Source organism: Rhagoletis zephyria, unplaced genomic scaffold, assembly GCF_001687245.7.
Source record: "Rhagoletis zephyria isolate East Lansing unplaced genomic scaffold, Rhagoletis_zephyria_1.1 Rzeph_scaffold_01085, whole genome shotgun sequence".
NCBI classification, from domain to species: Eukaryota; Metazoa; Arthropoda; class Insecta; order Diptera; family Tephritidae; genus Rhagoletis; species Rhagoletis zephyria.
The window spans coordinates 72599-88244 of NW_016158169.1; the positions used below are offsets into that span (position 1 = coordinate 72599).

At 33.6% G+C, this 15646-nt stretch overlaps 1 protein-coding gene across 1 annotated transcript in view; it reads right to left on the reverse strand.

Moving 5' to 3' along the window:
• LOC108362746 (ADAMTS-like protein 3) overlaps nucleotides 1–15646 on the reverse strand; it is a gene marked incomplete at its 3' end in the record, with an annotated part of 83250 nt that overhangs the window by 67196 nt on the left and 408 nt on the right. Inside the window, exon 2 of the mRNA XM_017615865.1 lies at nucleotides 14235–14725. The remainder of the gene's footprint in view (nucleotides 1–14234; nucleotides 14726–15646) is intronic.

The window sequence follows — 15646 nt, forward strand, 5'->3', positions numbered from 1 at the left end:
AGAATAATCTAAAAAGTAAAAGAAATGAATTGAAATTGGAAGGAGGCAAAAAATAATTGATATAGCAAGTGTTTATTGTGCTTGTGCTTGTGTGAATGTGTTTTGTACATACATTTCTGTTCTTATTTGACGTTAGTTTTGTTGTTGCCATTCTTTGGACTAAAAATTTGGTTTTTTGCGTTCCTTTACTTTTCCTGTTACTCTCTTTTAGTGAGCGCATTTTGCTTACGCTCTGGCATTTTGACACTTTTCAGATTTTAGTCCAAAAAGATAAGGAATGAACCTATTATTGTAATAGCGGATGCCGAAAATATGTATGCATGTGTTTTTGCCTCGTGGTGTATAGTGAAGGGACGACATACATATGTAAGTATTGGAATTATTATTACAACAATGCAATGCAATTGCAGTGGCTTAAAAGTTCAACGCTCTGTGCAACAAACAACCAACGCTACAGAGTGGGAAAATATTGTGATAGAAATATCCTACGTAATTATGTATGTAATAGAATTTTTGTAGAAACATTACGAACTCGGAAGAGCTGCAATGTTATTTTTGGAGCTGGCTCAACACTTTTCGAACCAAGAACCAATAAGCGAAAGATTGAAATTTAATAAGGGCACATTTAATTTTACATTTGGTATGCTATTTTATGTTTAAGTTCAATTAAGTTAAGTTAAGATGTTACACTATGTTATGTTGCTTTAAGTTAAGTTATGTTAAGTTATGTTAGGTTACGTTAATTAAAGTACAGTAAATTACAGTAAGTAAAGTAAAGTAAGTAATGTAAAGTATAGTTAAGTTAAGGTAAGTTAAGCCGAGTAGAGTATCTAATGTGAAGAAAATAAAGCAGAATAAAGTAAAACAAAGTAAAGTAAATTAAAGTTGAGTAAAGTTAAGTAAAAATAAATAAAAAGTGTATTAACTAAATTAATAACCAATTATAGATGTAGCAGCCAGGGCCTTCAGCTGCTTAAGTGATGGAGGAATTTTGTATATTTGGAACGGCACCAAGTTAAATAATAAGGTATGTATTGAACATTTGAACAATTTTTAAATTGTGTCAAATTTTGTGGGATTGGGATTGGAAATTAAAGTAGAGTAAAGTAAAGTAAAAAAAAAAATTAAGTTATGTTAAGTTAAGTTTAGTAAAGTAAAGTAAAAGCCTGATTATGGCAACTTAACTTAACTTAACGGAATGTTGCACTTAGAGAATCAAAATGAAGTAGATTTCGACGTGGCATTAAGTTACATTAAGTTTCGGCTGTTCAATTATAAGCAACATCCATTAAACAGAATTTTTAAGTGAGATACGTAAGTTACGTTAAGTTGCCATAATCAGACCATAAGATGCGGCCGTTGTGGCGTAGTGGTTAGCAGTGCGCGCTACCATTCCACAGAGCCTGGATTCAAGGCCGGTTCAACCCACAACAAAAAAAAAAACAAAGAAAGTTTTTTCTAATAGCGGTCGCCTCTCGGCAGGCAATGGCAAACCTTCGAGTATATTCCTGCCATGAAAAAGCATGCTACTCATAAAAATACAATCGAAGTTCAAGGCGCACGCTATAAATCGGATGAGAAGCTCGGCCAAACACTAACATGTGTGCAAGCGCCAATCAATTATTATTATTATTAAAGTAAAGTAAAATAAATAAAGTAATATGAGAAAAGTAAAGTGAAGTAAATAAGTGTTAAGTAAAGTTAAAGCTATTTAAGTTAAGTTGCTATGTTTATTTGTAATGTTATGTTGTAGTGCTATTATATGTCGGCCGCTGTTGCTGAGTGTTTAAAGGTGCGTACAACCACTCCGTATGATCCCCGGTCCGCGTAGCATCTAAGTTAAAAAAGGTTGTTATGTTATGTTATGTCATGCTATGCAATATTGTTTTATGTAATTGTATGTAGTGTTATGTTATCTACATACATCTATTTAATTATATGTTATTTTTAGTTACTTTATGTATTTTATTTATTTTCAATTAATTTCATTTCATCCTTCTTACTCACAAACATACACACACACACACACACACATATGCTCACAATAAATAAGCAGCGCCCACAGAAGAGAATTTACCAGCCACGTCAATCAGGGTTTAATTAATTAACTAATTAACCCCACATTTTATGAGCCGCAGATTCTCCACGACGAACACAAAGACTGCTGACATGTTGGTGCACTCGCAGCTTCTCCTGCTGCCGGCTGCCGACTGCTGAACTCAGCCAATCAGCGAATAAAAGCGAACGAAGCGTGAAGCCGAAGCAGGCGATTAACTGGTCAACCCACAACGGAATCAACTAGTAAACGTTAATGGAATTCAGTTGCATGCAGAAGTAGCAACAACGCAACATTAACTGGCAGTATACGCATCTACCTACACACATTTAAATTAACTTACAATAAAATCTATAATAACGGTGATTTGATTAAATTATTGCCGACATATTGTTGTCGTTGCAAAAGCACATCAACTGGCTGATTGTTGGACAGTTTATTGAAACGACAGCAACAATAATAACAAGCACATAGTATGTAGAAGTACACCAAAGAGAAACAATAACAAAAGCCAGTACCAGGAGCAATAGATTATCCACGCTGATATCCAATGAAAAATGCAAACGAGGTGAATGGCAACTTTGCTCTAAAATTCCGGTTAACTAAATGAAGATTGATGGACAGCCAGCGCGTCGGCGCAGCGTCGTAAATTGTCGCAGTAAGGCCAATACACAGGCTTGCATTGTGTGGTCTTTTAGTTAATTATTATGTGCCATCATTTCACTCGCGATTTGCTATGTCCACACGTTTTCAGGCGTACATATGCATATGTACATTCAAATGTGCATAAATACAATGTATAGATATGTACGTACATCTATATGTATATGTAGATGCATTTATACTTTTGTCACAAAGTCTTTCGTTACTTCTTCAGCTTTTATTTTGAATTTCGATTGATTTGCCAGTTGAGTTGACACCTGTGATTGCGGGATGAGCTAAGTGCAAAAGTTTGTCGTAGACAGCGAGCCAATTATGTAGACGATTAATTGTATTAAAACAAGTAAGGGCAGTGCTTTCTTCGGCTTCATACCTTTCATGAACATCACAAAATTTTACAAAAAAAATTTGTATACAAAAAATTTCTACATTCACTGCATACATAGAGTTATATAAAAAAAAAATCATATCTTTCCGAGCTAAATTTTTTATTTATTTTTCTATAAAAATATCGCCCAAGCTTTACCCAAAAACATATCAATCAGAGTTTCCAACTTTATACAAAATTAAGGAAAATTCCACAAATTTTTCTCAAAATTTAAACCTTTTAATCTGAATCTTTAAAACTTTTTTGGGTATGCAGTTTTATAGCCCATAAAATTATAGTCTAACGAAGTACAAGTTTCAACCGGCTTAAAAATCCCATTGATTTTGAAAATTTTTTTTTTTTGATAATACCTACTTTTTCGTTTTTTGTTTATATATCTAACAACTGAAATTTACAAAATCTGGCGTTAAGTTTTTTAAACTTTGTTGCTAACGTTCTCCCGAATTTTATTTCATAAGAAATTCATGCTTATATCGAAAAGAGTGCAAAAAAATTTTTTCCGACGAACTGATAACCTCCTCCTTTTTTGGAAGTCGGTAAAAAAAAAAATCGACACGTGTTCGTTTGTTTGAATGACTGTACCTTATAAAGCACCGATCTAAGTGATTTTCACTGCTGTGTATGGTCGGTATGTAAACCGGTAATACAATTCAATGATTTTATCTGCCTACATAAAGGAGTTACATCGCAAAAACTTATATCTGAACACTCAGCGGTATAGAAGATTTAGCTTGTACAGCACCGATCTTGACTATTTTCTGGGTAGAATTTGGTTGATTATTTAAAAAATAGCTCACGAAATTTATCGGTTTTAGCTGTCCAAATAAAGGAGTTTTAAAGTAAAACCCCATATCTGAACAATCCGTTGTATGAAGGCAATAGCTTATAGTGACCCGATCTTTGTCATTCGTCAACGTGAACTTTCTGTTGATAATGAGTGAAAATATTGCGAAATTTCATGTTCCTTGCTGCATAAATGGAGGAGTTATAACGAAGAATCTCGTATCTGAACAGTCAGTTGTATGGGTGCTATATGTTATAGTGGTCTGATTTTTACCGTTCCGACAAATGATTAATACATTATCAAAATACACTCACTTACAAAATTTCAGTCGAATATCTCGAAAACTAAGAGACTAGATTGCATACAAGCAGACGGACGGACAGACAGACAGACGGACATGGCTAAATCGGCTCAGCTCATGAAAGGTATAAAAATACTGCGAGAAGTGTATTGAGATTATGCAAAATTTAACGCGATTTTAATGAGAAAATTTCCCTTATCTTGAATCACAAAACATATGCAACAGCCCTTTTAATAAGGCTGAGGTAAAGACAATATCATAGCCTCGGAATAGTTACACAATCTGACCAAAACCAATTTGACCCCCAAAACTTTTCAACATTAAAGTTTATACACAAGTCTGAGATATTTTTTGATTGCTATACAAACAAACAAAATCGTCGTTACAAGTACCTACTTCTGTGTGCTATTTTTCTACTCATTAGTAAGCATTATGTAGTAAGCCCTTCCGCTACTAACTAACAATTTTCACACTAATCAATGATGTGTAAAGCACGTTGGGCGAAAACAACAAATTATTTTGTTTATTTCTCATTAGTAATGGCGCGATTGCAACATGCATGACCAGCAAAAACAAGCAAGCAAGCCAGCCAGCAACATGCAACATGTGTCAACACATTTCGGTGACAATTGGAAAGGGCGTGGTGGTGACCCCGCGCTACATGAACGCATGAAGGTACATACTCGTAGTGAACAATTAGTCAAGGCGATAAATTTGGGTGGGGAGGTGTGTAGATATGTATGTTTGTATGCATTGATGCACATTAGATTGTATCGCATTACAAGGAAACAAAAACAAGTTCGCCTTACAAACTTGAGTCCAAAGTATTCTATTATTTTGAAATTGTCTTCCAAGAATACTTGCGACTAAGGGCTGGACAGCGAAATTGTATTTCTGGTATGGTCTAATGAACATATGCATGAGTTAATAATATACATATACACATTAGGGTGGCACTAATTTCACAGAGGAACACTCCTTAAACGGTTGTATTCAAACAAATAAAATTTCACGCGTAATCCTCTCCTAGAACTGTTTAACCCCTTAACTTCGACTATGTTAAAATAGGACCTTCCAGGGCAATTGTGGCTAAGATAGTAAAAAGTCGTTTGTAAAACAAATGAAAGAGAGACGGTAAGATAGTTCGAAAGACCTTTGTTACTCTAATACAAAACCCTTACAAAATGAGCTCTATCATTCAACATTCGTGGTGAAAAACTATTTAGGGAAAAATCACTTCTATATCATTCAAATGGTAAGCCTTTCGAGAGATGCTAGTTCGAGTCTTCGGGCAGCGGGTTTTTTACTACGATTTCATTGTCGTAATAAGAAAAATTTATACAGTGACTCAAACAAGTGACCACGTATCTCAAATTAAATTTTTTTGTTAGTTTTCTATAAAAATATTATGCATGCTTCAACCCAAACCACATAAATCAAAGTTTAAAATTTTATAAAAATTTTAGAAAAGTTCAACAAATGTTTATAAAATTTTTGAATTTTTAATCTGAATTTTTGGTAATGCAGTTTTATAACCCATACAATTTTATTCTAATAAAGTAGAAGTTTCAGACCGATAAAAATCGCGTTTTTTAAGATTTCTTTTGCTGACGGCTTTCCCGTTTTTTTTTATACATATAACACCGTGCGAAATCATGGGCCAAATATAGTAAAACTGCGTTTCTAGTTTTTCTCTCTGACGTCAGGATTTCTTTTAAGGACTTTGAAATTTTAAAAATACAATTACTTCAAAAAATTATTAAACAAATTCAGCAATTCGGCAATGTAGAAAAACAGTATGACAATCAAATTAAAGATAAAATTCTGCCATATCAAGGCAGTTTAAATTTTTTGTGAAATAAGGACGATTAGGTATTGAAAATGTCCTATTCACATGTTATCATTTAATATCCTTGAAATTAACACAACAATTTATTTCGAAAAAATTATATGTTAAGGACTAAGGACTCGTAAACATCCCGAAGTCATTCTAACTTTATTCACTTAAAAAACAAAACTAATTAATGGGACATTTTCTATACCTATTCGTCCTTGTGTCCCAAATTTTTTTTTTTTGTAATTCTACAAAATTGTCTCACTCATACTGTTTTTCTACATTGGAATAATTTTTTTTAATAATTTTTGGAATTTAGCATATCCACAAAACCCCTTAAAAAAAAATCCTATCGTCAGAGAGAAAAACTAAAACGAAGTTCTACTATATTTGGCCCACGGTTTCGTGAGTTATTTTATTTTTTGTTTTTGTCGCACGATATAACAAGGGCAATTTATAAAAACTGGCGTTGATTTTTTGAAATTTTCTTCCGAACGGTCTTCCGCATTTTCATAAGAAACTCATGCTTATACTGCAAAAGTCCCTCAAAAAAAAAAAAAAATATCAAAAATTTACGCGTTTTTGCTGCCACTTGCAACTTGCACTTTATTAGACTAAAATTATGTGAGCTATAAAACTAAAGTCTGAAACTTTGATTTACCTGGTTTTTGTTAAAGCTTGGACAATGTTTTTATAGAAAAATAACCAAAAAAAACTTAACGTAAAAAAACATTGTGAATATTTAAAGAAAATCAACACGTGGTCACTTGTTTGAGTCACTGCATTTTTTATTTCTCTTAATTTTTGAAAACTTATTTTATTTAATTTATTTAAATTTTTAAAATTTTTTAATATCATAAAGTTTTTAGAATCCTATTTTATTTACCATTTTTTAATTAAATATTATTTACTTCAGTTTCATTTTCTTTTTACTTTTAGATATTGTTGTTTAAACAAATATATATATATATATTTTTTTTGTTTCATTTAAACTTTAGGATCTTATATTTTTTTAATATTTTCTTTTTTTTTAATCAATTATCTTTTGTTTTCATATTTTGTTTTAAAAATGAATTTTTTTAACTTCATTTAATTTTTTAGTACCTACTATTTTCTTCTTTTTTATTTAATTTTTTCTTTGTCTAATTTAAGTTTAATTTATGTTTCTATGAAAAAAAAAATTATTATTTATAAATTTCACCTCATTTCTAAAAATAATATTATTTATTTGCATTTGTTTTAAAAGTTATTTTTTAATTTTGTTTTAAATTTAATTTAATTTTATTTATTAGTTTTCTTTTGTTTTAAAATGAAAAATATATGTTTTTTAATTTTATTTTATTTTCAAAAAACTTATTGCCAAAAAGCGTACAGCATGCGCTTTCAATTAGTCTTTCGAAAGGGAGTATAGCGCTTTCAAGATAGTTGCAAGAATTGACAGTTTTCTTACGAAAGAGTTTTTTGTTTCGAAAGACAGCGGTGAGTTGAAAGACATTTGTAAGAATTGTCCTGCTAGTCCTCCTTTTTAACAAGTTGAGTGTAATGGCAGTTAGTGGGTTAATATGTTCTACAAATATATTGAGCGGGTATTTTTAGTATGGGCTAGCAAAGATCAGAACCTTATACGATTACCTGTAACCGCGCTATAGGCCTTAACCAGGTTAAAGGAGTTTTAAGGAATTAATTTTAAGAGCTGCCCTTATGTACTTACATACTATATACATTGGCTTGATTGAATGCAATTCGTTACGCATGCATGCAATTATTGCGTGTATAGCAAAATCAAAAATACACACATACATATGTATATAGAATAATACGTATTTACGGACATATTGTTAAAATAATCGCTTTTAAACGACTCCCGTGCAGCACCACAACCAGGTGGCTGCGACCAAACTACGAACTAAACCACGCACCTTCGAAACATAAAAGTGTAGCGAGTTTTCAACAGCAGCCGCATATAGAGCATAAAGCGGCAAGCTGAAGTTTATGAGATTATAGAAGATATAAAAAAGTAAGAAGAAGAGAGGAGGCGAGGAGAAAACGCACAATAGTCTGTTAACAACTAAATCGCCGTGAATTTAATTAGCTAACAGCCAAGAAATAATAAAAACAAAACTTGTTGCAAGTTTTTTTCACACTTAATTTTGAAATTGCCACACAAACAGACACATGCACGAGCACGCAAAGTTTCGACAAAATAGAAAATTATAGGTATGGAATTTTCCTGAAGGAGTTGTGGGCACTTACATAAGTACATACATATGTTTGTTTGTACGTATGAGTATGTGGAGCAAGAAAACCGGCTTGGTAATACCAGCTTGAAAAAGTGGAACGACAACTACGAGCGCCGGCAGAGATTTCAATGTTTAACAACAGCAGCAGCAAACCGGCACAACAGCAGCTGAAACAGCAGCAGCAGCAGTGGCAACAAGATGTAGCTGAGTGATAAGAAAAAGTGAAAATTAAAACAAGAAAAAGTTAGCAGCTAGTAACATACTCAGCCAAGTCAGGGATATTATAGCTTAGAAGGAAACTATGGATGGACCACACGCGTGCGCAAAAAGAGCATTAAAAAAAAGCAGAAAAATGTATGCCACATAGCAAGTGTAAAATTGTGTTTGTTGCGGCAACTTTATCCTTGAGCTTGAAATAAATCTTTGCATAGATTCGCAAGTTTTTGACATGCTGCTGTAGTGATATGGCTAAAAGGATGTGGTGATGTTGCGGCGCAGGGTTGCCATGAAAAAGTAATGCAATAGACTAGTTATGGCGAAAGTTATAAACAAACATATGGTATGGAAAGATAAGTAAGTTAGCTGGATCCTTGAGCGACTACATTGGCAACCCTATACTTAAAATCGTTGCTGCCACTCATGCACTCCCCCACTAGCTCAAGTTTTAACAAACTCACTTGCACAAGTTCTTACGCTTACTCTCACGTCTTTTTGCAGCCATCATAAGTTCTGAAAGCTTAATTTATTTCATACAAACCTACATGCATTCTACGTTCATATCTATAGTATGTATTATTGTATGATTGCAAATCAAAAAACTATTTTTGCCTTTCACAAAAAAACGAGCAACGCACGCAAGCAAGGATGCAAAATTGCAGCCATCGAGGTTGCTGACACATTTCTTTTTTTTTTTTTGATAATTTGTTCGGTAAAAGCTACATTTCAAATTTAATAATGCCAACAGCTTTTTGATAAGTTGTTGAAACTTTTTTTGCTTGCGCACTTTTCTTTCTGCTCGAACATGGTCGGTCGTCGCTCAACATCACCACAACTTCGCTTGAGTACTCTCTGCTTAACGAAGCGCTTGAGTGGACATCAAATTAATGTCGCCTAATATGGCAGTCAGAATGCTTATGCAGAGGCCTTTCGGGGCACAGGAGTGTTTTGATAAGAATTAAATAAAGTAAATATTTTGAGTGTGGAGAAACTAATGCTATATGAAATTAGTTATTAATCTTGTATTGAGTTTAGTATGAAATCGGTATGCTGAATTACGACTAATAAATGAAACGTTATTTTAAACAATAAGAAAAAAGAAAATTTTTAAATAAGGTTGCCAGCTATCTGGAATTTGAAAGTAATTGGAAATAAAATTTATACATGTTAGAGAGATGTATTATCCGTATACATAAAACGAAACGCTGTTAGATATTTAAATCCAACGCAATGCAAGAAGGGTTGCCGCTTGTCTAAAAAAAAATTGTTTAGAACCAATATTTCCATGATAGTATTAAATAAAAGCAAAACTAAGAAAGGCTTCAAATTGGAGGCTTTAAACATTAGGGTTGTCAGCCAGTTATAATATTAAGGTTAAATGGCAAAAGTTGGGTTAAAAGCGAAGAAAATGCTGACAGAAGTTAAGAATTTTTATTATTATTTTTTTTTTTGAGAAATACGACGTGAATATTTGTGTGAAACGTTGCTACTAGGGCTGTGCAATTATTCGATTACTCGACCAAGTTGGTTAATCAGTTCTCCGGCTAATCAATTACTCGAGTTATCAAGATTTTGATTACTCAAAAAGATGTTTAATCGAGTTAAGTAAAAAAAAAAATCAGAACGTATTTCGGGTAAAAATACAACGAAATTTTTTATAATTTAAGACATTTTTAGGGAGGTTGCTATCAGAAACAAAATTAAGAATTATTATTAAAACTAATTGCATGAAAAATTTAAATATTTATACGGAAAGTGAAAAATTTTCATAAGGTGAAACACAACTCAAATACAACTGTCCCCTCTATAAATAATATTTTTTTTCGTTGAGCACTTAATTAAATATAATTAAAATTTATGAATGAAATTTATATAGAAATAGTCGTCTATTGAGATAAGGTTGCCTTCTGTCAAGCAAACAAAAAATTTCCATGTAGGAATCAAACGAAACGGGTTAAGGAATGATTTCATTTAAACATATTATTAAAGAGATTTGGGAGATTTGATGAAGAGTTCTTGACTAAATTAGTAACTGAAATCGCTGCTGTTATCAGCACTCTGAAACTTGAACGGTCTATGAGTCTGCGAACAATTGGCAGGTTATGGTCGATATCGAGTACACAGCAGGAAAGTCGAATTAACCGAAACTTCGAAATCCACTTTAACGAACGAAGTGATTGAAAACTAAATATTTTTCAAGCTGTGAACAGAGATCCTGATCTTTACAGTTGGCTTCAAACAAAACGGCTATAAGAGATGCCTATAAACTACTGAACTTTAGCTTAAATTTTGTAAGGTAGCGCATTTCCAAAAGCTTAGACAGCATATGGAAACCTGATTAGAGGCTCTACTAGGACTTCCGAGAAAATCAGGATGATTAAAACTTTAAAGACTTGTAGAGAGGAAACTCTTTAAATAGAATTGCCCGCTAAAAAATAAATTATAATTTATTTGAGAGTAATTGCCGCCTAAATACTTATTGCATAGAACTGTGAACTTCTTTTCTTAGCCTTTTTAACCTTTTAAATGGCGAGAACTGTCAGTTCCAAAAATGTTTTCAGTTTTTGTTTCATAATTGCGTCCCTATAACCGCAAATAGTAAGGGGGGCATTTATCGCCGTAAAGTCTTTAAGTGGTAAAATTTTTGAATTTAAAATAACGATCAAAAATGTTAAGGGCATTTGCAACTGAACTAAAATATTTTTTAAACGCATAGAAAATTTATACTAAGCTCTTAATATTCGCTGTGAAGTCCCTAAACTCATATTAACCATTATTTTACATTGCAAAATTGTACAACCTTAAGACAAAATGACAACAGTATTTTTGGAGCATACATATAAAAATAGTGTCATTTTTGAATAGAAAAAAAAAATTGCTTAAAAATAAAAAAGGCGAATAAAAAAAGTAAAAGTGTTGCCATCCGTCTTTTTATTTTTAAATTAATTAACTTAACAATTTTCTGAGTGACTTCTTAAAAATACTATATGCGAATTAATGGTCGCAAGCCATTTTTAAAAAATAGGGTTGCCACATGAAAATGAAATATATTAACTTTGAAATATTTTTTAATCTATTTGCCACCTAATGAAAATACATTCCATTTTAATTCAAATGTTCTTTTGGTGGGCGTAAAGCAATCAGTAGAGAAACAGATTAATACACAAACTTGGAAATATTCATTATTCAAAGTAAATGATGACATCTTCTGTTGCATAATCGAGTCCTTTGCTATCCGCTAGTTTTTCTCCAATTAAATTTCAAAATCGACTCATGTTTCTATAGAATCTTTTAGATTTTTGCTTTTAAATGGCATCCTGCTTGTCCACGTATTTCCGCTTTTTGGAAACGCAATTTCCTTAAAAATTGTTATACACAACAATTAATCTTCCAGCGCACTCAAAGTTGAATTTCTTTGCTTGCTTGCCCGCCGCAATCTTGCGTTCATCCAACTGATTGCATGCTAATTAGGACGAGGCGCAGAGCTTCCGTCCACATCCCAATTGACCAAGCGAAACTTTAAGTCTTACCCCACCAGAGCTTAGACAAATCTCAAAACAACTTGAGTAAGGTGAAGAAGTCTACGGCAAGCGGCTAGCGATTGAGCAACAACCGAAAATTTCAAGTGCTACCACACACCATTGCACACTTAGCTTAACAAGTTTTAATTCGTTTTGTGAGGTAAAAAGTTTCGAAATTTTCGAAATTGCTAAGTAAATAGAACAAATAAAACCGCGAAAGACAAATCAGAGCAAAAATAAACAAACAAAAGGGCGCAAAGCAAAGGCGAGCAAAAAAATAAATATAAAAAAATAGTTCACACGCTAAATTGGGAGCGCGTTGCCGCGGTTAGGTCGCTAGCCTTTAGTACCGCTAAAAATTTTGCTAAAATTTGTTGTGAAGCACAGCAACAATACAACTAAAAAATAAATGCATACAACATATAAAACCGGCACAGGCTTGTATTGCAAATGCATTTCGTTTGTACGTTTGTGTTTGCGACATTTCACCGTTACAACGTCTGCATTGAAAATTACAAATGTTTGCTTAAATCATTTGCCAAAGTGTAAACTTTTTCAATTAAATGTTCGTGTTGCTGCCTGGCTGGTTGGTTGGCTAGCATTGGAGCTCTTCTACTCGATAGAAATGCTACCGCTGCTGCTGCCGAAGTTGGTATCGAGGAAACCTACGGTGGTAGGTCGTCCTTGCGCGCTTTCAAAATTCAAAACAGCACTACATTTGACTGCATGCCATGGTTAAAGTGGCATTTGCCTGCGTTGCCGCCACTAAGCCGACGAATTTGTTGCATACTACAACCGACTACCGGAACAGGAAGTCGTAGAAATTGACGTTATCCGTATGGCAGCGAGGAAGGATGGCAAAGTGTTAGGTTTATTGCTGAAGTAAACAAAGGAAATCCTGAATTTTGGTTGCATTGCAAGAGGTGAATTCCTAATTTTTCGCGTAAAACATGGCCTCCTCGACGACTGTGCGAAGCACAAAACTCAGCGAACCACGCAAATCGAGTTTTATATTCCTTTCGACTAGTCTGCAATGAAACGATTACCTGTTTTTCGTAATGTGGGCTCTACAAAGATAGAGTGTTGCCATATTTCCGGAAAAACCTGTATTTTTGACCTAAAAACTACAATTAATTAAGGTATTTTTTTAATTGTATTAAACATAAATAAGAAAAAAGAATTAATTAAAATGAAAATATTATATTCCGTTTAAATTATACTTAACTAAACAAGAGTAGACTTTATAGTACGGAACATTTGTTTAAATGAAATTCATTTTCATTATTTTACGTAAACTGCTTTGTTAATTTTTTCGAGCATTTGATATGATACCTCAAATTTGGCACCTCTGCAATACTTTTCTTTTAGGAAATGTTGAGTCCTTATAATAACAAAGAGCACTGGCGGATTTGAATTTTTGTTACCCCTAGGCAATTCAGAATTTGCCGCCCTTTTTCCGGTAAGAAAAATATTTTGAGGTAAAAGTACCAAATTTATGTTATTTACTATACTTTTATTACAATTTAAGATGAAAAAGTGGTATTTTCCATGAGTAAAGGTTTTCAACTTTTAAAGAAAGCCACTTTTTTCACTTGATAAGTTATAATCTCAAAAATACTAACCTTTTTTTATTTTGTATTTTTTAAATATTATCATTTAAATAATATCAAAAATACCTAACAGTGTTGTCCTATTTTATGATTGCGTAATTGAATCTCAAATTTATGTCTTAAAATGTACAAATACAAATTCTACTTTCAGTGCAGCTAACTTGAAAAAAATTAATTAATTTGTTTTTTTTTCAAGTAAAATTTTCCGCCCCTAAATTTCGCCGCCCTAGGCACCTGCTTATGTTGCCTTCACGGTAAATCCGCCACTGACAAAGAGTGTTGGAATTTCCAGTTTATTTTTTGATTTGAGAAAATATTCTTACCACATTTGTTGTGTCGATTGCATTGCAGAGGGCACTGCAGCCATTTGCTGCTCTTTAATTGTCAACTTTTATCTTAAAAATTGACTTAAAAAAAAAACCAAAAGAGACATTTTAATTTATTCGTACAAATCGGACATTTGAAAAAAAAACTGTAATTTGTATTAGGAGGTAATTCCAACAACTGTAAGCTTAGCTAAAAAACTATAATTTACGGTCAAAGCTGTGAATCTGGCAACAGTGGATATAAACTGAAAGTTTAATTTTACCCAAATCATATTTATTTCCAACAAATGAAACTTACACTTCCAAAAGTCGAAACGAAAAACGAAGCTGCTACAATCCAAGCGTTGTCGTCGTTACAACTTTCGAGAGATCAAAATCCGCTTTTAATCCATTTCCTGCTTAATGCAGCAAAGTAGAGCAGCAAAAATTGTGACAAGCGTTTTTGTGGCACTTTTATTTTACACTACGCCGTACCTTTTCACTGCTTCTGGCAAACAGTAAGTTGGGTTCGAGGACACCTTTCTTTTTTTTTAAATTCGATTTTAATTTTTAGCTCTTTTTCATCCTTTATTATTATTTTTATTTCTTCGCGCACACTTGTTCAGAGCTACGGCGTTAGTGTAAACTGTTTGAAACTTTTTCGCACGCTTTTATTTTTATTTTGTGGAAGCATAGAAAATTGTAAATTCTTTTGCAGGATTTCCACTTGCTTTCCTAATTTCGTGTACGCTCCCTCTTTTGCACTTTGTTGTTTTAGTTTTTTTTTGCTTGGTTATTTCTGCGCGTATGCTAGAGAAGATAGTAAAAAAAGATTGTGCAAATGGAAGGCAATGTGGCGCGCCCTCAAGGATGAGTACTTGTTTTGTTGCTGTTGCTTTTGCTATTCATGCAATTTTTTTACTTTCGCGCTAAAACATAGCTTATATTTATGCATATTTTCTTCGTGTTGCTACACGTATGTATGTAAATAAAATACACTTTCACTGCACTTCCGCTTTCCGGCTTTTGCTTCCTGTGCACTCGCGCGCACACGCACACACACGCTGCACCAACACCAAGCTCGTCACATACTTACTGGCGCTGTAGACTTTGTGTTGACGTGTTGACGTGTTGTCGGCGATTTGCAAGTTTCTATTGCTATTGTTGTTGTTGCTTGTGAATTACCGTTAGCATACAGTGGCACACCGCACGGGCGCGTGTTTATGAAATTTACAAACACCACTACCAGCCAACTCTTTGCACCTCCACAAATCACAAAACTGACAGTGGGGAGCAAAAAGGAAAACAAAAATAAATGTAAGGCATCCAACGCTCACACTATCACTGCATTTGAGTGGGCCAACGCTGGATTGTCGTGGCAGGTTGAATGCTTAGTTGGCGCACCGAATGCAGACAATAACTATATGTGAATGAAGGATGCAGCAGCAGCAGCAGCGGCGACGACAATGCGAAGCGACGCGACACAAGGACACGCGACTAGACGCAGCGCACGGCACGACCCACGCCACACAGTGACCAGACGTAACGGCTTGAGACGCCAAGTGGCACTCAGCGTGTAGCTAAAAGCAGGTGGAAGTGTTTCTTTTTTGTTTTGTAAATATGTGAGCTTGTGTAATAGGTATTATGTACTATGTATGCCGGAATATTTGTGTGTGTGTGTGTGTGTACATGTGTGACAGCATGTCAATAGGGACAATGCAAGGAGAGTAA